The 25,832-nt window shown below is 48.0% G+C and overlaps 1 protein-coding gene across 1 annotated transcript in view; it reads right to left on the bottom strand.

Annotated features, from left to right (window-relative positions):
• LOC134984874 (oocyte zinc finger protein XlCOF7.1-like) overlaps positions 1–25,832 on the bottom strand; it is a 53,224-nt gene that overhangs the window by 6,669 nt on the left and 20,723 nt on the right. The window lies entirely within an intron of this gene.

Here is a 25,832-nt window from a genome sequence, read left to right as displayed (position 1 = left end):
GGTCACTACACTAAATTGCAGCATTTGCCTGGAGGTGAAACTACCTTCTATTTATATGGTATCACTATAATCTACTTCCTCTCAGTCTACATGCAGAGCCCAGTATCAAGTATCGTCTGAGTACAGCTCATTACACTCTGATTACAACCTCACAGTATATTATTTTGTGGATTTATTCACTGAATATATTTTGCCATTTGTGTCTCTCTGTGCTGAGTACTTCACGTCTGTGGTCACGCTGACCTCTAGTGGAATTTCTCGGTCATTACTGTGTTATTTGAGTTGCATTACATCATGTTTACTTGAAATTTTGGCTCAGATACCCCTGTCACCCCGACTAAGAATGTCATTTTGAACGGAGTCATCTTGATGTAACCTCCTGACAGCGTACTACTGCTCCTTTTATTTACAGATTGTTTGTATTTTCCTATCTCTGAGAGGTCAGTCTCTTTGTAGCCGGCTTATCATGCCTCCAAAAAAGGTTAAAAGGTACCAAATCGGCCCCACCTGTCCATCTCTTTGGTACCATGAATTCAGGTGGTCCTTATGAGACCGCTACAATAATATCTGCTTCTTCTTGTCAGATGCACAGCCCAGCTGTAATGGCTGAAGACGTCTTAGGACACTCTAGATGGTCATCTTACTCTATGCTCTATACATTCTATGTTATCTACATTAAAGGACTGAAATAATCTCAGAATTTAACTCTAATATTCAAGCTTTGAGGTCCAGTATCAGTGAGATTGGCACTCGTACAGACTAAGATGAAAGAAATTGTTGCATCTCACAAAGATCTGATTTCAGCACATGACACCCTTCAGGAAGACATGGGGGTATATTTACTAAGGTCCCGATTTTGACCGAGATGCCGTTTTTTCTTCAAAGTGTCATCTCGGGAATTTACTAAGCAAAAATCTCGGCAGTGATGAGGGCATTCGTATTTTTTTGGAAGTCCAATTTTAAAAATACGAATGAATACACCATTGGTCAAATACACCTGCAAATTGGTAGAACTCTGTAATTTACTAAAAAGTGCAAATCACAAAATAACCAAACACTGCCGTGAAAAAATACAAATCGCAATAAAGTGCTAAAATAAAACAGACCTGCTTTTTTTACCGTGATTGGATAGGCATGCACGGATCCATGAGATCCGTGCATGTTTATCAGTGGGAAGGGGTGGGAAAGTGTTAATTTTCTGGAAAAAAAATGCGTGGGGTCCCCCCTCCTAAGCCAAACCAGCCTCGGGCTCTTTGAGCCGGTCCTGGTTGAAAAAATATGGGGGGAAAAGTGACAGGGGTTCCCCCATATTTAATCAACCAGCACCGGGCTCTGCGCCTGGTCCTGGTTCCAAAAATACGGGGGACAAAAAGCGTAGGGGTCCACTAGCTGGACAGATAATGCCACAGCGGGGGTCACTTTTACCTTTTCACCTGCGGCCGTGGAATTAAATGCCCAACTAGTCACCCCTGGCCGGGGTACCCTGGAGGAGTGGGAACCCTTTCAATCAAGGTGTCCCCCCCCTCCAGCCACCCAAGGGCCAGGGGTGAAGCCCGAGGCTGCCCCCCCCCCCATCCAAGAGCTGCGGATGGGGGGCTGATAGCCTTTGTTAAATGTGTTGAATATTGTTTTTAGTAGCAGTACTACAAGGCCCAGCAAGCCTCCCCGCAAGCTGGTACTTGGAGAACCACAAGTACCAGCATGCGACGGAAAACCGGGCCCGCTGGTACCTGTAGTACTACTACTAAAAAAATACCCCAATAAAGACATAAGACACACACCTTGACAGTAGAACTTTAATACATACATCCACACCACCAGATACACATACTTACCTATGTACCCACGCAGGTCGGTCCTCTTCTCCATGTAGAATCCATGGTGTACCTGTTGAAAAAATTATACTCACATAATCCAGTGTAGAGGGCTCCTTGTTTAATCCATTTGTAATCCTGGTACTTGGCAAAATAACAAACCGAACACCCGACCTCGCACTGAAAGGGAACTTTGTGGTCAGCGGTTGACCGAGAGTAACCTCACCGCTGACCGCAAAGTTCCCACCATTGGTTACAATGGAGCGCATAGGCGCTACATTGTAACACTGCCGGGTGCTGCCTGTCATACACTACAGGAGCACACAGCCAATCAGGAGGGTGCCACAACGTGGCGCTCCCTGATTGGCTGATGGAACCTTCTTAGACATAAGTCAGAGGGGGTTCCTGGCATTTGGGGAAAGGGGTCCCATGTTTTCAACAGGTACACCATGGATTCCAATCTCGATCCCTCACCAGACTCTTGCTACCCTCCAATCTTCACTATGTAAATTTATTTGGAATCATAAAAAACCCAGAATACGGTGAGATATTCTAGCTAAACATTCTCGGAATGGCGGTCTAAGACTCCCCATCCTCCGGCGATATTACGATGCAACTAGGTTGAGCCAAATGATCACCTGGCATGCTCCACAACACACTAAACGGTGGGTTGATTTGGAAAGTGATCTCCTGGGAATCCCGTCGGTCTCATATTTACCTTGGCTTTCAAGCAAGCAACGCCCACCACCTCACCACCCTTCACCCACAATAGATTTGACACTTAGCCATTGGCAGAATTTGAACAAAAAAGTAAAACTATCCACCCATCCCTCCCCTTTGACCCCCATCTGGTATAACTCAGCATTTCCCCCGGGGCTCTCCCACCAAATGGCCCGTCCTTGGCTTTCTGCAGGCATCACCAGAATTCACCACTTCACAGGGACACACGCCATTAGATCATTTTCTGATTTACAAAACACATAATCTTCCCAACTCTCTGTTTTACCAATATCTTCAAATCCGTCACTTTTTTTCTTCTCTTCGTCTACCATTTCTCTGACGTCCTAGTGGATGCTGGGAACTCCGTAAGGACCATGGGGAATAGCGGGCTCCGAAGGAGGCTGGGCACTCTAGAAAGATCTTAGACTACCTGGTGTGCACTGGCTCCTCCCACTATGACCCTCCTCCAAGCCTCAGTTAGATTTCGTGCCCGGCCAAGGTTGGATGCACACTAGGGGCTCTCCTCTTAGAAAGTAATAGTCTTAGATTTTGTTATTTTCAGTGAGACCTGCTGGCAACAGGCTCACAGCAGCGAGGGACTAAGGGGAGAAGAAGCGAACTCGCCTGCTTGCAGCCGGATTGGGCTTCTTAGGCTACTGGACACCATTAGCTCCAGAGGGACCGACCGCAGGCCCAGCCTTGATGTTCGGTCCCGGAGCCGCGCCGCCGTCCCCCTTACAGAGCCAGAAGCAAGAAGATGGTCCGAAAAATCGGCGGCATGAAGACTCAGTCTTCACCAAGGTAGCGCACAGCACTGCAGCTGTGCGCCATTACTCCTCTCACACTTCACACTGCGGTCACTGAGGGTGCAGGGCGCTGGGGGGGGGGCGCCCTGAGGCAGCAATATAAACACCTTGGCTGGCTAAAATACCTCAATATATAGCCCCTGGGGCTATATATGAGGTAACTACCCCTGCCAGAATTCCATAAAAAGCGGGAGAATAGGCCGCGAAAAAGGGGCGGAGCCTATCTCCTCAGCACACTGGCGCCATTTTTCCCTCACAGCTCCGCTGGAAGGAAGCTCCCTGGCTCTTCCCTGCAATCTACAGCACAGTAAGAGGGAAAAAGAGAGGGCGGGGCATCAAATTTGGCAGTATATACATTATAGTGTATTAAAAAGCAGCTATTAGGGACATAACTCAGTTAGTCCCTGTATATATATAGCGCTCTGGTGTGTGCTGGTATACTCTTATTCTGTCCCCCCAAAAGGGCTTTGTGGGTCCTGTCCTCTGTTTGAGCATTCCCTGTGTGTGTGGAGTGTGTCGGTACGGCTGTGTCGACATGTTTGAGGAGGATAATGATGTGGAGGCGGAGCAGATGCCTTTAGCAGGGATGTCACCCCCTGGATGGTTTTATGGCAGGAAATGAGTGCACGTATAGACTCCTTGCATAAAAAATTTGACGACATGCCGACTGTGGGACAGCCGAGTCTTCAGCTCGTGCCTGTCCAGTTGTCTCAAAAGTCATCAGGGGCTCTGAAATGCCCGCTATCTCAGATGGCACAAGTAGATGTCGACACGGATACTGACACCAGTATCGACGACGATGAGTCAAATTTAATGCCCGTTAAGGCCATTCACTGCATGATTGAGGCAATGAAAGAGGTGTTAAATATTTCTGATTTACATCCCGGTACCACAAAGAAGGGTATTATGTTTGGGGAGAAAAAACTACCCGTAGTTTTTCCCCCGTCAGATGAATTAAATGAAGTGTGTGAAGAAGCGTGGGCTTCCCCTGATGAGAAATTGGTAATTCCTAAGAAGCTACTAATGGCGTTCCCTTTCCCGCCAGAGGATAGGTTACGTTGGGAAACACCCCCTAGGGTGGATAAAGCGCTCACACGTTTGTCTAAAAAGGTGGCACTACCCTCCCAGGATACGGCCGCCCTTAAGGAACCTGCTGATCGAAAGCAGGAGGCGATCCTGAAGTCTGTATATACACACTCAGGCATTATACTTAGACTATTGTGTCAGCATGGATGTGCAGTGCTGCCGCTGCGTGGTCAGATAAACTGTCAGAAAATATTGACACACTAGACAGAGACACGATTCTGCTAACAATTTACCATATCAAAGACTCAGTCTTATATATGAGAGATGCACAGAGGGAAATCTGCCGGCTGGCATCTAAAGTAAGTGCATTGTCCATCTCTGCTAGGAGATGTTTATGGACTCGCCAGTGGACTGGAGATGTAGATTCCAAAAGGCATATGGAAGTTTTGCCTTATAAGGGGGAGGAATTATTTGGGGATGGTCTCTCCGACCTAGTTTCCACAGCAACGTCTGGGAAATCAGCATTTTTACCCCATGTCCCCTCACAGCTCAAGAAGGCGCCATTTTATCAGTTTCAGTCCTTTCGGACACAGAAAAACAAGCGAGGAAAAGGAGGGTCTTTTCTGTCTAGAGGCAGAGGTAGGGGAAAAAGGCTGCAGCAAACAGCAGGTTCCCAGGAACAAAAGTCCTCCCCCGCTTCCTCTTCCAAGTCCGCCGCATGACGGTGGGGCTCCACAGGCGGAGCCAGGTACTGTGGGGGGCCGCCTCATGAATTTCAGCGATCAGTGGGCTCGCTCACAGGTGGATCCCTGGATCCTTCAAATAGTATCTCAGGGATACAAGCTGGAATTCGAGGCGGCGCCACCCCACCGTTTCCTAAAATCCGCCTTGCTGATTGCTCCCTCAGACAGGGAGGCGGTGCTAGCAGCGATTCACAAGCTGTATTCCCAGCAGGTGATAATCAAGGTACCCCTACTTCAACAAGGCCGGGGTTACTATTCCACACTATTTGTGGTGCCGAAACCGGACGGTTCGGTGAGACCCATTTTAAATTTGAAATCCTTGAACACGTACATAAAAAAATTCAAGTTCAAGATGGAATCGCTCAGGGCGGTTATTGCAAGCCTGGACGAGGGGGATTACATGGTTTCCCTGGACATCAAGGATGCTTACCTGCATGTCCCCATTTACCATCCTCACCAGGAGTACCTCAGATTTGTGGTACAGGATTGCCATTACCAATTCCAGACGCTGCCGTTTGGACTCTCCACGGCACCGAGGGTATTTACCAAGGTTATGGAAGAAATGATGATACTCCTTCGAAAAAAAGGAGTTTTAATTATCCCATACTTGGACGATCTCCTAATAAAGGCACGATCCAAGGAACAGTTGTTAGTGGGAGTAGCACTATCTCAGGAAGTGCTGTGCCAGCACGGCTGGATTCTGAATATCCCAAAGTCACAGCTGGTCCCCGCGACACGTCTAATGTTCCTGGGAATGATTCTGGACACAGTCCAGAAAAAAGTGTTTCTCCCGGAGGAGAAAGCCAGGGAGTTGTCTTCTCTAGTCAGAGACCTCCTAAAACCAAAACAGGTATCGGTGCATCACTGCACGCGGGTCCTGGGAAAGATGGTAGCTTCTTACGAAGCAATTCCATTCGGCAGGTTCCATGCCAGGATTTTTCAGTAGGACCTGTTGGACAAGTGGTCCGGATCGCATCTTCAGATGCATCGCTTGATAACCCTGTCCCCAAGAACCAGGGTGTCTCTTCTGTGGTGGCGGCAGAGTGCTCATCTTTTGGAGGGCCGCAGATTCGGCATACAGGACTGGGTCCTGGTGACCACGGATGCCAGCCTACGAGGCTGGGAAGCAGTCACAAAGGGAAGAAACTTCCAAGGACTATGGTCAAGTCAGGAGACTGCCCTTCACATAAATATTCTGGAACTAAGGGCCGTTTACAATGCCCTAAGTCAAGCAAAATCCCTGCTCCTACACCAGCCGGTGCTGATCCAGTCAGACAACATCACGGCAGTCGCCCATGTGAATCGACAGGGCGGCACAAGAAGCAGGATGGCGATGGCAGAAGCCACAAAAATTCTCCGATGGGCGGAGAATCATGTACTAGCACTGTCAGCAGTGTTCATCCCGGGAGTGGACAACTGGGAAGCAGACTTTCTCAGCAGGCATGACCTCCACCCGGGAGAGTGGGGACTTCATCCAGAAGTCTTCCAAATGATTGTAAATCAATGGGGTCGTCCACAGGTGGACATGATGGCGTCACGCCTAAACAAAAAACTAGAGAGGTATTGCGCCAGGTCAAGAGACCCTCAGGCGATAGCTGTGGACGCTCTAGTGACACCGTGGGTGTACCGGTCAGTTTATGAGTTCCCTCCTCTACCTCTAATACCAAAGGTATTGAGAATAATAAGAAGGCGAAGGGTAAACACAATTCTCGTGGTTCCGGATTGGCCAAGAAGAACATGGTACCCGGAACTTCAAGAGATGATCTCAGAGGACCCGTGGCCTCTACCACTAAGACAAGACCTGCTCCAGCAGGGGCCCTGTCTGTTCCAAGACTTACCGCGGCTGCGTTTGACGGCATGGCGGTTGAACGCCGGATCCTGAAGGAAAAGGGCATTCCGGAGGCAGTCATTCCTACGCTTATTAAAGCCAGGAAAGAGGTTACAGCAACTCATTATCACCGCATATGGCGGAAGTATGTTGCATGGTGTGAAGCCGAAAAGGCCCCAACAGAGGAATTTCAACTAGGTCGATTTCTGCATTTCCTGCAAGCAGGAGTGAATATGGGCCTAAAACTGGGCTCCATTAAGGTACAGATCTCGGCTCTGTCGATTTTCTTTCAAAAAGAACTAGCTTCAGTACCTGAAGTTCAGACATTTGTAAAGGGAGTGCTGCATATTCAGCCCCCGTTTGTGCCCCCCGGTGGCACCTTGGGATCTCAACGTGGTGTTGAGCTTCTTAAAATCACATTGGTTTGAACCACTAAAAACCGTGGATCTGAAATATCTCACGTGGAAGGTGGTCACGTTATTGGCCTTGGCTTCGGCCAGGCGTGTATCAGAATTGGCGGCTTTGTCTTGTAAAAGCCCTTATCTGATTTTCCATATGGATAGGGCAGAATTGAGGACTCGTCCCCAGTTTCTTCCTAAGGTGGTGTCAGCGTTTCACCTGAACCAGCCGATTGTGGTGCCTGCGGCTACTAGAGAGTTGGAGGACTCCAAGTTGTTAGACTTGGTCAGGGCCCTGAAAATATATGTTTCCAGGACGGCTAGAGTCAGAAAATCTGACTCGCTGTTTATCCTATATGCACCCAACAAGTTGGGTGCTCCTGCTTCTAAGCAGACTATTGCTCGTTGGATTTCCAGTACAATTCAACTTGCGCATTCTGTGGCAGGCCTGCCACAGCCAAAATCTGTCAATGCTCATTCCACAAGGAAGGTGGGCTCATCTTGGGCGGCTGCCCGAGGGGTCTCGGCTTTACAACTTTGCAGAGCTGCTACTTGGTCAGGGGCAAACACATTTGCAAAATTCTATAAATTTGATACCCTGGCTGAGGAGGACCTGGAGTTCTCTCATTCGGTGCTGCAGAGTCATCCGCACTCTCCCGCCCGTTTGGGAGCTTTGGTATAATCCCCATGGTCCTTACGGAGTTCCCAGCATCCACTAGGACGTCAGAGAAAATAAGAATTTACTCACCGGTAATTCTATTTCTCGTAGTCCGTAGTGGATGCTGGGCGCCCATCCCAAGTGCGGTTTATCTGCAATACTTGTACATAGTTATTGTTAACTAAATCGGGTTATTGTTAAGCCATCTGTTGAGAGGCTCAGTTGTTTCATACTGTTAACTGGGTATAATATCACGAGTTGTACGGTGTGATTGGTGTGACTGGTATGAGTCTTACCCGGGATTCAAAATCCTTCCTTATTGTGTACGCTCGTCCGGGCACAGTACCTAACTGAGGTTTGGAGGAGGGTCATAGTGGGAGGAGCCAGTGCACACCAGGTAGTCTAAGATCTTTCTAGAGTGCCCAGCCTCCTTCGGAGCCCGCTATTCCCCATGGTCCTTACGGAGTTCCCAGCATCCACTACGGACTACGAGAAATAGAATTACCGGTGAGTAAATTCTTATTTTCCATTGCCGGTTCCCTCCCCTCTTGAGAGATTCTGCATATATAAGTCAACTGATAGGGGCGCTATTTCTCTTCTCTACAAATCCAACCTCATCCCTGACTATCTCCCTCTTGAACTGCACGAGCTAGCATGGGAAGCGGATCTTGGGCAAAACTTTGATGAGGAGGGGTGTAGCGCAATTCGTTCCGCAATCTCACAATGCTCAATCAGTGTAGCAATTCGCAAAAACTCATACAAAATATATACGAGATGGTACTTGGTACCTGATCGGCTACACAGAATTTATCCGGATACCTCCGACATTTGCTGGAGGAACTGTGGCCATGTGGGCACCTTTTACCACATCTGGTGGACCTGCCCGGTAATCGCTAAGTATTGGACGATGGTCCGCATGCTATCGTCTTAACTAATTGATTTGCCCACACCTCTCTCACCCGCTAACCTTATTCTCTGCGCTCCGCCCGACGCTATTTCTTTTTTTTTTTTTTTTTATTAATATTTTTATTGAAGAAAAGTCGAGCATGCAAGTACAGAACAGACAAGAGATGACAGCTTCAAGTAGATGCTTAATCATATACAAGTTATCCCCTAGGGGGGTAACCAAATATTACAGAAACAAGGGTAAATTGTAACAATACCCAGTATATGCATGTCACGACCATCATAATTTTTTTATGTTTAAACATCAAACAAGCAAAAAAAAAAAAGAAAATAATAAGAAAGGTTCTGAGAAGAGGAGAGAGAAAAAGAATGGGGGGAAAGAGAGGAAAGGGAGGGGGGGAGGGGGATGGGAGAATGGTGGTTCGTCAGAAAAGCGGCCTAAGTGAATACATGAGATGGGAGGGTAATACTTCCCAGCTACTAATCATACCATCTGTACCACCAGGGTCTGTATTACATCTCTTATGTTTATTGGGTCCTGTATGGTATAGAGAGCTGCCTCACAGCGTGACACATCTCGTCAGGTCCCAGTAGCGGGGGGCGTAGTATAGGTGAACCATGGTTCCCATATCCTCCTAAATTTGTCCGATCTGTCATGTAAGGAGGCTGTGATTTTCTCCATCGTGGAGATATGCCAGATTTTTGCTATTAGCATACTCCTAGGGGGAGCATTGGTGTTTTTCCAATTTTTGGCTATATGTAGGATTTGGAGCACTAAGCTATTAGCTTGGCTGTCTAGGTTGGGTAAGGGTAGACCCAGCAAAGCTGACCAGGGACCCAGAGTTATCCGTGAACAGAAGACAGAGCCTAAGAGAGCCTCCACCTGAGACCAAAACGTATGCATTTTGGGGCATGACCACCAGATGTGTTTAAAGTCTCCAATCTGGCCACATCCACGCCAGCACAGTGGGGAGGACCCGGGGAAGATCTTATGCATTGTTGCTGGGACCCGATACCATCTGGTGTAGACTTTATAAGAGTTTTCCTTCACAAGAGAGGAAATTGATGATTGGGCTACTTTTTGTCTAATGGTTTCCCATGAGTCTTCATCAGGTGGAGGGCCTAGGTCCCGCTCCCACCTATGTTCATGGGGGAGGGTGCTTGTTGCCTTCAGGGATCGTAGTAATCCGTAGAGTATAGAGATAATACCCTGCCTCATAGGAGAGTAAATACATAGACGCTCCAAGGGGGTGAGTTGGCGAATAACCTGGGATTTGGGGAGGGAGTTTAAAAAGGAGCGGAGTTGTAAATATTCGTAAAATACGGGTTGGGAGATATCGTATTTGTCACATAAAGATTGTAGGGAACGCCATGAGGAACCTTCTGTAAAATCAAATACGAGACCCGGGCGTGGGTTCAGATGAAGCCACGAGTGAGATTGTAAAGTGGAACCTGGGGGGAAGTCCCTGTTATCCCAGATGGGGGTGATAGGAGATGGGAAAGTGGACAGGCCATAATGTCGAATGCAAAAAAACCACAAGTCGCAAGTGAGTTTCGTCGAAGGGACACAGGTTTGTAACGACCGCAGTGGCTTGGTCGGTGAGAGGAGGGGGACCAAAGAGGAGACCCCAGCTGCCAGAAGCTCGATTCGTATCCAGGGCAGATGGGGGGCAGGGGAGAACCATGCCAGAGCCTGACTCAGGTGGGTTGCATGATAATATTTACGAATGTCCGGCAGTCCCCTACCCCCCGCCAACGGGTCACGTATCAGAGTGGAGGTCCTAATTCTAGGGGGCTTACCAGACCATATAAATTTTACAAATAATTTCTGCATTCGACATAAGGCCTCCGCGGGGATGTTCACGGGGATTGTTTGGATCAGATATAGGATCCTCGGAAGGATGTTCATTTTAATTGAAACTATCCGTCCAAACCAGGCTATAATCTGTTTGTCCCAAGCTCTGAGGTCAGACTCTATACACTTAAAAAGGGCAGGGAAGTTTTCAGAGTATAGGGAGTCATAGGAGTTTGTGATGTACACGCCAAGGTACTTGATTTTCTTGGAGCGCCAGGAGAAGTTATAGTTAGCAGCTAGGAGAGATCTGGTATTCTCATCAAGATGCAGTGGGAGGGCTTCCGATTTGGAGTAATTAATGCGATATCCAGAGTAATGAGAGTATAGTGAGAGGGTTTTAAATAGATTAGGGATGGATATATTGGGAGAGGAGATAGTCAAGAGGACATCATCTGCGAATAATGACAATTTGAATTCCTCCTCACCCACATGGATGCCTTTGATATCGGGGTTGGTCCTAACCATACACGCCAGAGGTTCAATCGTCATGGCAAAGATTAGTGGAGACAAGGGACATCCCTGGCGTGTTCCATTGCTAATGTGAAAGAGTTGAGAGTCCTTGCCGTTGACCCGAACTCTAGCGGAGGGGTTGGAGTAAAGTGCCTGAATACCTTGAAGTAGGCTTCCCCCCAGACCAAATCTGCGTAGAGTGGCAAACATGAAAGGCCATAGTATTTTGTCAAAAGCCTTCTCTGCGTCTAGCGAGAGAAGGACAGAAGGCATTTTTGTTTTGTTAATGAGATGGACCAGATTAATAGTTCTTCGTGTATTGTCTCTGGCTTGTCGGCCTGGGATGAAGCCCACCTGATCAGCGTGTATTAAGCGCGGGAGAACAGGGTTTAACCTTAAGGCTATAATTTTTGCGAATAACTTAATATCGTTGTTTAATAGGGAAATGGGGCGGTAGCTGGCACAGGAGTTGGGATCTTTCCCAGGTTTATGGATTAAGACTATTCGTGCCTCTAAGGTACGGGGTGATAGAGGATTACCATTTAAGAAACCATTGAAGAGCCGGCAGAGGTGGGGCAGAAGCATCCCCTTAAATTTCTTATAATAAGTAATTGACATCCCATCGGGTCCAGGGGCCTTGCCCGGTTTCTGAGTTTTAAGTGCGTTCTCTATTTCTTCGATGGTAATCTCTGAGCCTAATTGTTACACTGTCGCGTCACTCAGTGACGGTAGGTTACATTTGTCTAGGAGGGAGTCAATTCCCTTTTCAAGTCTCGGTGGTGAGGGGGGGGTAGTTTCCGAGTTATACAGCAATTTATAAAATTCCTCGAATTCACCCAGAATGCGGTCAGGATCATGGGTCAGAGCCCCTTGTTTGGTGCGAATGGATAAGATATTTTTAGAGGAAATCCTAGCCCTCAATTTCCTGGCTAATAGTTTATCCGCCTTATCCCCTTTTTCGTAGTAAATCTGGTTGAGACGTCTAAGGCACATTTCAGTCTTATGAGACAACAGTAAATTAAGTTCGCCTCTGATTTTAAGTACCAACTCTAAATCAGCAGGGTCAAGAGATGACTTATGCACCTCCTCCATTTGGTGGAGCTGCCTAGATAACTCCAGAGTTTTTTGGGAACGCTGCTTGGTGATCCTGGCCGCAGTCTGGATGAAGTGGCCCCGGAGGACCGCCTTGTGTGCCTCCCACAGGGTCATATCGGAAATGCCGGGGGTTTGGTTCTTATTGAAGTAATCAGTTAATACCTGAGTAGTTTGCTGTAACACTTCAGGTTGTTGGAGAAGGGCGTCGTTAAGCGACCAGGAGGGGGGGGAAGGAGTACGGGACAGCCCAGTCAGAGTCAGAGAAATCGGGGCGTGATCAGACCACGTGATTGGATAAATACAGCAGTTCTGGATTCTAGATGTTAGGTCCCTTCCGACCATAATCATATCAATTCTAGTGTATAGATTGTGGACTGGGGAATAGAACGTGTAATCCTTAATTAGGGGATCGACTACCCTCCAGGAGTCAAATAGGAGGTGATTTTTAAGTAGCGATTGTAGGGCTCTAGAGTTGCGGGTGCTGATATGGGACTGGGACCGTGGGAGGGGATGGGAGCGAGCCAGATTATGGTGTAGTATGGTGTTAAAGTCTCCTGCTATTAAGAGGTCACCTTTCCTACACTGGGCGATTTTGGAGTCTAAGGAAGCAAAGAACGAGGCCTGGTTAATATTGGGAGCGTAGACATTAACCATGGTGATAGGGACATTATTAAGTTTACCTACTATAATAAGAAACCTACCGCGCTTATCCTTAATGATTCGGTCTGATTCCAAATGTAAATGAGTGGGGATTAGAATGGCGACCCCTCTTTTCTTTTGGGTGCGATCACAAGCGTGTATGGCAACAGGGTGGTGTCTAGAACGTAGTTCAGGGTGGGAAGTCCCTTTGAAATGCGTCTCCTGAAGGAATACCAGATCTCCCCTCACCTGCTTCAGAAAAATAAATAACTTGGTCCTCTTTTGAGGACTGTTAAGGCCCTTAACATTGTAAGATATTACGTTAACAGACATAATGTTACAAGTGTAAATATAGCATGAGTGGTCTTAGTGAACCTGAGGTCGTTTCCCTGGGAAACGAGGGGAACGAGGGGAAGAGGAAGAGCGGGAAGTTTGGGAAGAAAAAGAAGGAGAGGAAAAAGAAAAAGATGAAAAAAAAGAAGAATCAAAAAAGTCACAAAAAGACATTTAAAAAACTGTAAAATAAACAAATAGAATTGACCGAGCCAGTGACCCATCGTACGCTGCGTACGGGTCTGTATGTTTGAGCACCCGTATGGGGAATTAAGGGAGAAAAGAACTCCCTCACGCTCAAAACTGACTATGGAGGCTCGGTGAAGGGCGCGGCTCCGGCCGCCGGGACGCCCACCAATTAAACATATGGGGGGGCGACCAAGGGGGTCGTCGCAACAACCTGCCACAATGGACCACTGTTAAAATTATATAAGTAAATAAACAATCTCAGCTCAAGAAAAAATTCCTAAACCCCTAAACTAGTTTGTAAAACATTAACATTTAACGGATAGTGACCCAGCAGCACCTCTGTGCAGAGACTTTCACGGCGGGTCATGGCTTGTAGAGGTTTTCTCCGGGACCATCGACCAAAGACGTCTAGGCGCTCGCTGAGGGAGGGGTGAATTTGGAGAGTGTCGGAGATCTGGAGCATCCCGTGGGGAGGAAGGTTTGTTGGCCTCCGGGGGGGATAGGTTCAGTCTCAACAGGAGCCTGTGAGCCTCTTCTTTGGATCGTGCCAACAGTCTCTTCCCATCCAGCTGTACAATTAAAGCAAAAGGGAAGCCCCATCTGTAGCGGATTTGATTGTTTCTGAGGATTTGGGTGTACTCCCTCAAATCGAAGCGTCTCTTGAGAGTAGTAGGGGATAAGTCCTGAAACACCAATAGCTTATGTGATTCAAATAGGCACACATCTTTGTTCCGGGCAGCCGACAGAATTCTCTCTTTAGTCTTGAAATAGTGACAGCGTAAAACTACGTCTCGTGGGGGGGACGAAGTTGAGGGCTTTTGACGTAGTGAGCGATGGGCTCTGTCCAAGAGGAACTGCTCACTAGAAATGTCCGGGAGGAGGTGCTGGAAGAACCTGAGGAGAAAATCCTCCAGTTGAGCTGGTTCTACTGACTCTGGGATATATTTAATGCGCAGGTTGTTACGTCGTGCGCGGTTGTCAGCGTCCTCTTGTTGGTCCTGGAGTAGGTATATATCCTCCTGCATGACTTGAACCGAGCGCTCTAGGTCCTGTTGGAAAGTAATGACTTCATCGATTTTCTGTTCCACCTCATTAGTGCGGGCCCCGAGGTCAGATATCTCGGCTTTGAGGCCAGAGATGGCTTTGTGGATCTCCGAGTGGAAAGCCTGCTTCAGCGACTTCATTTCCGTTAGAATTGAGGCGAAGCAATCTTTCATGGAAGGTTCATGGGTTGACGATTCTTCCTCGGATTCCGAGACCAGGTCCGGGGGGGGGGGGGGGGGGCAACTAGGGGTTTGGCCGCACAAGACTTCATCTTGGATATAAAGGTCGAGATTTCTGCCGAAGCTGAGGCTTTCTTAGCCTTGGATTTAGATTTGGGCATGGTGTAAGACAGTCCCGAGGATAGCGAAGGTCAGCGATCAGAGCTGAGGTTTAACGTAAGTAATTAGCGATCCATCATGTAGGCTGCATAGAAATAGCACATGAGACGACCCCCCGGGTCGCACCCATAGGGAATCAGCAGAACATTCCCCCGCTTGGAGAGATCATGGGGGGCTGGGGTATCATATAAAGAGATTCACCGGCAATGGGCCGGGGAGGGTGGCACCCCCGGGCTGTAGGTTGTAGTATAGAAAGAGTCCAGTGTCTTAAGACAGAGACAAATAGCCCCAGTTATATATGGTTATAAGTGGTACTCAGGGGGAGAGTGAGTGAGATTCGGCCTAGTGAATGGAGGCCTCACATAAAGGGCCAGAGGACACCTCCTGTGTATAAACTTAGTGCAAATGCTGGGAAGAGGGAAGGTGTGCCAGCCTGTGTGGGGTTAATCCGCTCAGGGCCCCCAGGTGTACCTTGTCAGCTCAGTGCAGTGGGTCCAGGAGGGAGGGTTAGCAGGGTTCAGCCGTCAGGTGAGGCACTTCAACAGAGAGCCCCGGAGCCGGGCCTGATCATCCCCACCTCGCCGGGAGCAGGGCACAGGGCTGATAACCTTCAACTTCAGCGCGAGACCGGCGCCTGCCGGGTCCGGGAGCCGGGAGACAGTCCCCAGAGAAGACCCCAGTCAGAGCCGCCGCTGGGCCGTGCGTCACCCGACGGTCGGCCGTGAGGGGGGTGACCACGGTCCCTCGTTGGATGCAGCTGGATGTGGCAGGAGTAGGTAAGCGTTGGTGGGGGAGAGCAGGAGTGTGGAGCCCCGTCGGGTCTCGTCGCCGCAGCACCCTCGTAGGCCTGGGAGCAAAAGATGGCCGCCGTCTCTGAGGCGCCGGGGTGGCGGAGTCCGCGTCCCGGCCGTATCTCCCTGCCCGCGCAGTGGACGGGCGGTCGGTGGATGGCGTCCAGGCAGCGGAGGTAGGCTATGGGGCAGACCACCGGGCAGGCAGCAAGACCAGCAGCTGTGGAAACGGCAGGAGGAGGCCCGAGTCCGGAGCTCCAGACGGCCCACCACGGGCGAGTAGCTTAAATCTAGGCCCCCGGCTTCGTAGTGGAGGGTAGGCCGCAACCCGCGGGAGCCAGCAGACCGGCTCCCCGATTCCGCAGCGCTACCACACCATTCAGCACTGCACCCCCAGATCAGGGAGCAGATTTAGAGGGGTTTTTTGTGGTGGAACATGTGGGTTTTTCCGTTTTTTTCCCCAGGGTTCTGAGGAGCTCACAACACTTGCTGCCTATCAGTTCAGCCTCCAGGCCACGCCCCCTCCCGACGCTATTTCTAAGGATTCGAAAAGAGTGATCCTCTTCATCTCTTGCGCAGCTAAATATCAAATAGCGCGTAATTGGAAGAGCCCCGGAGCGCCCAATTGTCAGGCACTAATTAACAGAATTTGGTTCGTCGCAAACATGGAATATATTACTAGCCTCCAACGCAACACAATACAAAAATTCCACTCCACCTGGCTCCCTTGGTACCGATATCATGACCACCCCCTTCCTGGATTGTACTAAAAACGAATTCCAATCTACAACTTTTTTCCCTCCCCCTCTTTTTTTTCCCCTTCCCTTCCTCTCTTCTTCTTTCCATCTCTCATTTCCTCCACACTTAACGGACCCCCGATCCAGGGGAGGACCTCTTCTTCTTTATCTTCTTCCTCTTTCTCCACCTCTTGATTTCTCTCTCTAGTTCTCCTCTTCCAATCAGCTTGACCTTCCTACATTTCCACATGTCTATCGCTTCTACCTCAGCTCGTAACTTCGCAAGCTCGAGCTTCTTCCCGAAGCTATGTCTCTCTTTTCTCTAAAACTGTCCTAATATTCCCACTCACAATATCCAGATGTAACATTATTGTGATATTTAGTCTTATCCCTCTACTGTCTTTTTCACTTTTTTTTGGAGAAATTTGTTATGTATGTACTAATATTGGCTTCCTAGCCACAGGTATACTGATTGTGTCACCGTTTTTTCACCATTCGCTGTTCCGTATGCTTCTCCCTTTCAAATTTTTTTTACATGATTGAAAAAAAAAGTGGTGAGAGAACAAACCAGCACACAACATAAAAAGAGGATAGCAACACAAACCACAACTTGAAAATAGGGACAGCAAAAGCAGACCCAAACTACAACACATAAGAACAACGCTTGCTGGAAAATATGAAAGCACAGAGGCGGGCGCCCAGTATCCCCTATGGACTACGAGAAAAGGATTTACCGGTAGGTATTAAAATCCTATTTTCTCTAATGTCCAAGGGGATACTGTGATGATCTTAGTACCATGGGGATGTTCCAAAACTCCAAACCGGGTGGGAGAGTGCTGAGACCCCATCAAAACTGATTGACCAAACTGAAGGCCCTCAGTTTCCAAGGTGTTAAACCTTTAAAACTTTACAGCATGTTCAAACCCAACCAAGTAGCTGCCCAGCATAACTGCAAAGCTGAGACACCCTGGGCAGCAACCTAGGAAGAACCCACTGACCGTGTGGAGTGGGCCTGAACAGACCTTGGCCGCGGCAAAGCCGCCAAAGAGTGAGCCTGTTGTATTGTAAGCCTGCTCCAACACGCAATAGACTGCTTCAAAGCAGGACAACCAATCTTTGAAGCATTATAGAGAACAAAAAGTGAGTCTGATTTTCTGAGACGAGCTGGCCTCTTGACATAAATCTCGAAAGCTCGAACCACGTCCAAGGACATTGGTGTAACAGACGTGCCAGTGACAACCAGAACCACCATCGGCCAATTGATATGAAATGCTGACACCACCTTAGGCAAGAATGTCTAGCGAGTTTTAAGCACCGCTCTATCCTCATGAAACACCAGAGAAGGACTCTTACAGGATAAGGCCCCTAATTCCAAAACACGCTTCACTGAGGCCAAGGCCAACAACATGATAGCCTGCCATGTCAAATACTCCATGTCCACCTTGTGGAAAGGTTCAATGAAACCGATTGGAGAAAGGCCAGAACCAAATTGAAAACTCATGGCGCTGTGGGAGGCACAAGGGGTGGTCGAATATGAAGGACACCTGTCAAGAACATCTGGACCACTGGGAAAACAGCCAATTGTTCCCTGGAAGAAAAAGACATGGCTGAGATTTGAACTTTTATGGAGCCTAAACGTAGGCCCACATCCACAACAGCCTGCAGGAATTGCAAGAAATGTCCCAGATGAAAATCCACAGCAGAATACTGTTGACCCTCACACCAAGAGACACATTTCTTCCATATGTGATGGTAATGTTTCGATGCGTCCATCTGGCCGGCTTTCAGCATAGTCGAGATAACCTTGTCCGGAATCTCTTTACTGGCAAAAATCTTCCCAATATACTTCCATGGTAAGTCTGGATAGACGAACGGCCCTTGTGCAAGAGGATCATCCTGAATTGGCAGAGGCCAGGGGCCAATGAGTAATAAGGCTAGAATGTCTACATACCAGGCCCTGCTGGGCCAGTCTGGGGCAATCAGAATTGCCTGAACCCTGTCCCTTTAAGTCCTTTGAGAACTTTTGGAATTAGAGTAACTGGAGGGAACAAGTACACCAACCGGTAAATCCACGGTGTCGCCAGAGCGTCCACTGCTGTGGCCTGTGGATCCCTCCTCCCAGAAAAGTAACGCAGAAGCTTCTTGGTGAGCTGAGAAACCATCAAGTCGATTTGCGGTTAGCCCCAGCGATTAAATATCTGCTGAAACACCTGCGGGTAGAGACCCCATTCCCCCAGGTGCAGATCATGTCTACTGAGGAAGTCTGCTCCCCAATTGTCTACTCCCGGAATTAATATGGCGGAAATGGCCTTGGGATTCCGCTCCACCCAGAGGAGTATCTGTGACACCTCCCTTATTGCAGCTCTGCTGTTTGGACCTCCTTGTTGGTTTATGTACGCCATAGTTGGGGGTTTTCCGACCATACCTGTATGGCCTGATACTGAAGGATATAATGAGGTCAGCAGAAGGTCATTGTAAATCGCCCTGAGTTCCAAAACATTTATCGGAAGGGAAGCCTCTTGATCAGACCACCTTCACTGGAACCGAGCCCCTAGGTTCACTTCACCCTAACCATGGAGGCTTGCATCCGTTGTCAACAGAATCCAATGTTGAATTCCGAAGTGTCAACACTCCGGGAGGGAGATCAGCAACCACCATAAAAGGGAAATCCTGGAGTTTGGTGAAAGGCATATCTTCTGGCGCATGTGCAGATGTGACCCAGACCATCTGTCCAGCAGATCCAGCTGGAATGGTCATGCATGAAATTTTCTGTACCGAATTGCTTTGTAGGAGACCATCATCTTTCCCAGTAAGCGTATGCAAAGATGTACCGAGATTTTGTTCAGCTTCAAAATGGAACGTACCATTGTCTGAATTATCTTTGCCTTGTCCATAGGAAGGAACACCTTCTGAGACACCGTGTTCAGTATCATTACCAGGAACTGAAGCCTCTGCGTAGGTTCTAGGTGGGATTTCTGCAGATTGAAAACCCACCCATGATCCGTGAGTAGTTGTGTTGGAAGGCTGATCTTTTCCATCAACTGTGCTCTGAATATAGGGGGTAATTCCAAGTTGATCGCAGCAGGAATTCTGTTAGCAACTGGGCAAAACCATGTGCACTGCAGGGGAGGCAGATATAACATGTGCAGAGAGAGTTAGATTTGGGTGTGGTGTGTTCAATCTGCAATCTAATTTGCAGTGTAAAAATAAAGCAGCCAGTATTTACCCTGCACAGAAATAAAATAACCCACCCAAATCTAACTCTCTCTGCACATGTTATATCTGCCCCCACTGCAGTGCACATGGTTTTGCCCAACTGCTAAAAAATTTCCTGCTGCGATCAACTTGGAATTACCCCCAGAGCCATTATGAGGAGATCGTCCAAGAATGGAACGATGTTCACTTCCTGCTTGCGGAGTTGTAGCAACATCTCTGGCATCACCCCTGATAACACCATCAGTGCCGATGAGAGACCAAAAGGCAAGGCCTGAACCTGGTAGTGACTGTCATGCAGTGCAAACTTGAGGTAAGCCTGAAGAAACGGCCATATTGGGATGTGAAGATACGCATCCTTAATATCCAGAGAAACCAGGAATTCCCCTTCTTCCATGTCACACTTGGCTTGAGTTGGGGATCTGACGACTGATAATTGACTGAGGGAGCAGCTATCGACAAAGGAAGGAAACGAGGTGGCTGAATGTAGTTCTTATTCATGGATTGAACACTTAGGCCCGAAGATGTAGAGCGGTAGGCAATGAGGACAATGACCAAGAATGATACACTGAAGACAGAGGAATTCAGTTTTAATGAGACCACAATCATACACAACGACTAGGAGAGAAGTCTGAGTGAATTTTGAAAGAGGAAAGGTTAGTGATTTGTAAACGATGCTGAAGAACACTGAGTGAAGAGATGACTTGTGATTTTTAAACAATGCTGAAGAGAGGATCGCTGTGAGCACCATCAGCAAATGGAGACCCTCTACCAGATAGAGGGCCCAGTGGTTAAACCACAAGAGCAGGTGGACTGGGAGCAAAGGACTGCAATAACAGAACTGACCACCAGGCGGACACAACAGAACCAGGCTACCAGGGGATAACCTGGGAGCGCAGGGCACCTTACAGCAGCAAGTAACTTGAAGAACTGAAAACATAGCTAAGCATCAGCCCCTTTTTATAAGGGAAGCCTGTACCGGATTGGCTGGATGCGAACTGGGATACCTATTGTCTTAGATTGGTCTGCAACATGGTGGCTCCCTGCACAGAGGACACATGTGGAACCAGCACACAGCCACTTCCTCTGGCCTAAGCCTCCCAGATGCTGCACTCCAGCAACAGGACATTTGGAAACAGACACCTCTGGCTGCCATGCTCCCCTCCCCAGGACCCGGCCTCCAGACACCTGGCAGCCGCACTGGAGGACCTTGCTGCTGTAGCTCCTATCCATCGCAGCGACACCAGCCAGCTAACAGGAAGCTAAGAGGAAGGCCGCAGGGACCAGAACCGGTGGTAAGACTCCGGATGCTGACAGTACCCCCCTTTTTAGGGTGGTCTCCGAACACCCACGCTGCTTAGTGGGATTCTTGGCATGAAAGTCACAACTCAGTCTTGGAGCATGAACATCCTCTGCAGCCACCCAAGATCTTTCCTCCGGACCATATCCCCTCCAATCTATGAGATACTGGAGACGACCATACCTCTTGCGGAAGTCAAGAAACTTATGGACCTCGAGTTCCTCATTTTGAGCAGCTTGAACCTTCGGAGGTTAAGGGAAAGCTGCCCGAAAATGATTTAGTATAAGAGGCTTTAGCAGAGAAATGTGGAAGGCATTGGGAATTTTAAAATAGGGAGGCAGTTTCACCTTGTAAGAAACAGGATTCAACACTCTTTTAATAGGATACGGACAATGAATCTTGGAGCAAACTTTTGGTAGGAACTTTGAGTCTGAGGTTTCTGGTGGATATCCAAACACAATCTCCCACTTTGAGACTAGGAACAGCCCTACGTTTCTGATCAGCATAGGTCTTTTATTTCTGGGAAGCCTTAAGTAGCGCCTTATGAATTTGTCTCCAAATCTTAGTGAACTGACGAAAAGCGGATTCAGCAGCAGGAACCTCAAGAGGTGGGAGAGGAAGGAACTCGTGGATGAAAACTATAGTTAATTAAGAAAGGAGTGGAATTGGTAGAAGAATGATATAGTTTATTGTATGCAAACTCAGCAAATGGGAGGTAATCCATCCAGTCTTCTTGAGCAGGGGACATGAACATCCGTAAGAAAGTTTCCAGATCTTGGTCGACTCTTTCAGTCTGTCCGTCAGTCTGGGGATGGTAGGCTGAAGAGAAGTTCAACTTGATTTCTAGGACAGAGCTTAGAGCTTTCCAGAACTTGGCGACGAATTGAGGACCCTGATCAGAAACTAGTTCCTGTGGAAGGCCATGCAAATGAAAATTCTATGAGAAAAACAATTTGGATAGCTGAGGAGCAAAGGGAAGACCGGTGAGAGGTATGAAGTAAGCCATCTTTGAAAATCATTCCACAATGACCCAAATGGTGTTGTGCCCTCTGGAGACTGGCAAATCGGTTATGAAATCCATAGAGATGTGAGTCCAAGGCTTTTGAGGTGTTGGAAGTGGATGAATAAGACCCGAGGGAGATGTTCGTGAACTTTTATGTTGAACACACTTGGAACAGGCTGCTACAAATTCAAAGACATCCGTTTTAAGATGAGGCCACCAGAAGAATTGCTGAATGAACTTGAGAGTCTTAAGACTACCGGCATGACCCATGAAAGATGAAGAATGAGCCCACGTAAGCAATTTCCTGCACAATTTTTGGTGCTACAAAAGTTCTTCCCGGAGGAGGTAGAGGAACAATACGAGTTGAAGCAAATGAAGCCAGATTCAGAATAAATTGTTTCTCAGAGGAGTTGAGTGAATCATCCATTTGAAAAGAATGAGAAAGTGCATCTGCTCTTCGATTTAAGGTTCCTGGGCGGTTAAAGAGTTTGAAGGAGAACCGAGAGAAGAAGAGAGCCCACCTGGCTTGCCATGGGTTTAAACAACGAGTTTAAGCAATGGGTTTAAGCCATCATGGAAGGACTTGGAGGAGAAGACGGAATGGGAGAAGATTCTGATTGATCAGGACTGGGGCTCAATGTTAGTTGATTAGGAAGAAGAAAAGGTCTCAAGTCAGTTTGAGAGGTTTCCTGTTGAGGACGAGGTTTAGCTTTCTTATGAGATGATTTTCCAGTTCTGCCCATTCTTCAGCATAACATTACGGAGATTAGAGAACAAGGTCAGGAGGCCAGTAGCGACATAGCAGAAGTATTGAAGTGTGGAAATAGGGAGACATCAGTGAGCGTAGATCCCCAGTGGCCATCGGTTACAGAAACATTGTGAGGTCAGTTGTTTATGGGTAATAGCAAGAAGATGCCATCCTTGGGCGGTAAAGTAATTTATAGGAGTCAGAAACTGGAGCCTGCTACTGTCCTGGACATATGGACTGTTACGCCATAGCTTTACTGATGCCCCAAGAGCTCTAATTGGATCTTGATGGGATTGAGGGGAGCAGGAAGAAAAAAAAAACAGCAGCAGTCATACAGTATGGAGGATGTAGTCAGCACAGTCTGCCATTAGAAGGAGTTGACATAGCAGGAGTGGGAGCCAGGCAATAATAATAATAAAAGCAGTTCAGACCAATTACTGCCCAGGTAGGGCCGCAGTGGCAGAAGTCCTTGCAGGAAATCACTGAGGCTGTAGTGAAGGGCACTGACCATGGGCTGGACGTGTCTGTAGCTCCCAGAGAAGCGGCTGGTTTCAGGAGGGCATGTGGCTATATTGTCAGTTTTCAAGATGGCCACTTCTGGCAGGGAAGCCCAAATTAGAAAAAATCTGGCCGGCTATGGCGGGTGAGCCAGGTCAGTAATAAGACAGGAGAGGAGAGGGTACTAGGATGCAGTGACACAGGGTAGCGTATCTGGCTGCATAGGAATTCCACGTGTATGTCCTCTATAATTCACAGCTCCGCTAGATTCCCCCATAGCACCATGGGTTAGGAGGAGAGGTGGAGATGCTGGAACACTGCTTGAGTGATGACAGGCAAGCACTCTGTGTATTACCCGTTGCCACGAGTCTAGGCTTCAACGGCCGGAAAGTAGAAGGCAGGCTGCGGGCGGGTGAGCTAACTAACCTGACGCGTCCCTGCTGAGACCACCAATCCCCATAGTATGCGCCGCATCAGATGCCGGGAGAGCAGCTCCACTCCATGTCTCCAGCCGCGGTTACAGATGATCCCCAGTCAGCCTCTCCACACGACTCCAACAGCACAGCTAGGCACAAGAGTGGACAGGGCGCACAGCCCTCAGTGAGTAGCAGCGCTACCTCGCTGAGGTCCGGTCCGCGGTGGGATCACTGCACAACTTCAGTCTGCAGCTTCAGATCCGGGTGTAGGCCGCAACCTGCAAAAGCCAAATGAATGGCTCCCCGGCTCTGCAACCTTCACACCAGGGTGTCAAAACACAAAGAGGGACAAGAAAGGGCCCGAAAGAGCCGTAGGGCAGCTGTAAAAGGCAGAAAGGACCTATATAAGCAGGAGCTCCTTTATCCTGCTTCCTGCTGCCTTTCCAGTCAGGCCACACCCCCCGTGACATCATTTATTGATGTTGAAAACAAAAGTAATGTAGATTTTCACACCAATCTAAGACTTGCGAATCTACTTTGGGAGCCACCTCCCTTTTTTTTAAACAGACCACAGCTGGACGAGGATAATTGGAATTCCATTTCTTGGAATTCTAACTTCCTACTGGGCGTAAACCCAAAATTTCCATCAGCTGTTTTGGGATGTTTAAACACAGTTGCCTTAGCTTTTATAGTTTTTCACACAGGCTCTGCTGCCTCTTCTAAGGATAGAATGGCTTACATAGCACTAATTAGCTCAGATGATATGTACACTGAGCTGAGACCTTCCGAAGTGCAATGAGTCCTCATCCTCCAACCAATCCTCATCTAAAACATGTGTAGACTGTGAAGATGTTGTATCATGTCTATGTGATTTACTTACCACCAGCCTTTCAGGCTGCTTTTTTGAGAGGCTGACAATTCCCTAGGTGTATAAACCTCAGAATGAATGTTGCATGTAAGTGTTATAGGGAAATCTATCACTGGTATAGGAGCTGGTATAAACTGCTCAGCTACATAGGATAATGTCTGTGCAAAGTAGCTCATGAAGGTTCACCAGAACCTGTGCCTGCCTCACTATACACGTTGGTAAGAGTTGTCGCGACGCGGTCGGGAGTTGTTGGAGCGACTCTAAGGTGCGTATAAGATGCTTTATAGAAAGATCACTAAATAAAAAAATAGTAATACTATAAAATAAAATAAGAAAACTTATGGCTGCTAAAAAAAACAGCAGCCCTCTGACCATGGTCCAGCTCCTGCTGCACCAAACAAAAAACTGATTTGCCTGAGCCAGGAGGCGGGGATATATGGACAGGCCCGTTGCATGCTGGGAGGCCGAATGCTTTGACCGTTTTTTGCAAATCTGCTGTCACGTCATCATATCCCAATGTTATCCTGTGGATAATCTGTGGACCCTGCCAGAGAAAGATATATATATTTAAGAGGATAGAATTTGATCGGTGTTGTTACACTGTTTTGTTGGCAGGTTAATTGATACTTTTGTCCTCATTGGTTACTATAGGTCACGTGGACGAGGTTCTCTCCGTGTCCCTGGACGTAGCGTGTTGGATGACGTCACTTTGATGCGCTGGAGTGCGCAACGGATGGCGACATGGACATTCCACCGGGTATATTAGGAGAGTGGTTGTATGTCTCTTTTGTTCTACACCCTGATGAAAATGCCGCGAATAGAGCATTGAAACGTTGGTACACTAAACCTGCATGGTCTATTTATTCTGAGTGCCGCCTTGTATGGATTCTACAGTACGTTGCACCAACTGATGCAGCCTGGTTTGGAGGGCACCGGCTATTGATTCTTTAATATTTTCTTCAGGTTTCTTTTTCAGATGGAACCATGGGTCATGCACGTGATGCAACTCGGAAAAGGGAGCCATTGGTTTTGGCCGAGACCGGCATTTGTTTGTTGGTGATCCCTTGTAGACAGTGAGTAGTATCCATCTACAGTGGAAGAAGCATGGACACCAAGAATCTCAGCGGGGGAATAGTGGGCGAAGTAGATCATGACAAATCGGGACCACAGGCATTTAGGGCGCCTAGCAACCACCAATTGTTCCAAATGCATCAGGAACTGCACCAACAGTACAATGCCGGACCCAGCCAAGCAGTCCCACAGTCCCAGATCTGGTGAATTGGAGGGCCACGTGAGATATGGTGGCACGTCAGACTGGTGCTCTGAAAACCAATCCGAGCCTTCCGGCCACTGTTCCACCACTGAGAACATACCTAAAGTCTAACACTAATGCGATAGCTGTTTTTATGGTAATTA

This window comes from Pseudophryne corroboree, assembly GCF_028390025.1.
Source record: "Pseudophryne corroboree isolate aPseCor3 chromosome 3 unlocalized genomic scaffold, aPseCor3.hap2 SUPER_3_unloc_9, whole genome shotgun sequence".
Classification (NCBI taxonomy): Eukaryota; Metazoa; Chordata; class Amphibia; order Anura; family Myobatrachidae; genus Pseudophryne; species Pseudophryne corroboree.
Note: the sequence above shows the minus strand (reverse complement) of the source record. Positions and strands in the feature narration are given on the sequence as shown.